This window comes from Melampsora larici-populina, assembly GCF_000204055.1.
Source record: "Melampsora larici-populina 98AG31 unplaced genomic scaffold MELLAscaffold_58, whole genome shotgun sequence".
Lineage (NCBI taxonomy): Eukaryota > Fungi > Basidiomycota > Pucciniomycetes > Pucciniales > Melampsoraceae > Melampsora > Melampsora laricis-populina.
Window position 1 is genome coordinate 531236 of NW_006768822.1, and position 1457 is coordinate 532692.

Genomic DNA, 1457 nt, shown 5'->3' on the forward strand with positions numbered 1-1457 from the left:
CAAAAAATGAGACATCATAATCAATACCAGTCAAAGACTGATGAGATAACAAATAATAATTTATTTAAATCAAAGATGGCAATACTGCAGACCTGTTAATAAATCCTAAAATTCTAATACTGATCAAAGTTCAAAGTGGGTGCTTATGAAAATTATATCAAATGAGTTGTGAAATCATACAAGTTAAGAGAAAACTTGGTTTGCCCAAAACCAGATTAAACTCCCACATCCTCACTCAAAAGTGGCTTAAACCCTATGTATACCATAACTTAGGGCACACGTAAGCTGTGCCTGTTGAATTTCAAGCCAACCAATTGCTTTTGAGCACCGCTGCTAAGAATTGTTGGTTGTGCAACATACTTTGACTCTTTAATCCTCACTTCAGTCAACTACCCAATCACCTCAACACTTGCTACAGCAACCCCATTGATTCAGCTTCTCTGGTGATCCTCACTCGGAGGCAATTATTCTGCTACTACTTCAAGTCTTAGCTTTTGTTGGAATGATTCCAAACAAAAACAAAAACAGATCTTAGAATAAGTTTGAGAACAAGCAATGCTACAAACCTTATGATAAGATGAGTTTTAGAGAAACAGTCAGATCATGTGTTCATTACCTGATTCCAAACACAAACAAAAACAAATCTTAGAATAAGTTTGAGAACAAGCAACGCTACAAATCTTATGATAAGATGAGTTTTAGAGAAACAGTCAGATGAAGAAGAAAGACATCTAACTGAAGCTTGGGATCAGTTGATATAGAGAACACAAGAGACAAAAAGAATCGACATAAATGAATGATGACGTAAATGACGTAACAATATGTGATTGGTAGCAATGATGTCATGTCGATTGAAGAGAAACACGAAAGAGAAAAATATCAAAGCTCATTACAATGTAATTACGATATTTGATTGCACTAAAAAGATGAAAAGACTTAGAGAGCAAAAAGAAACATCCGTAATTCCAACAGATTTACATCTGCAGCTCAAGCTCAATCGGATATCAACCTTTATACCAATTGAAGTCACTGAATGATCCAAGTACCATGTCTAATAGAATATTAACCCATTCACTAAGATTCCAATATCAACAAAATCAAATCAATCAAAATGGTATCACACATTACTTGAATCAAACCATTGCATCATCATCATCAACCTCAAACTATACATCAATTACAGAACTTTCATTATCATCTCAAACAAAACCATCAATCATCGGACATAGATATCTCTTCTAGATGTCTTTTTGGGTGATTTAGATATGTAATAAAATCCAAATCAACATACGTTTGATTAACCACATCTCTTCAAAAGTGTGTTTAATTCTGGGTTTATGGCATTTATTTCTACTGCTATGGTAATGCTGTTTGAGGCTGGCAACACTTTGAAAAACACAAATCATGATAATTTAAATGAATTGCTTGATAATGAATTGGATCTAGAAAAAGATTAT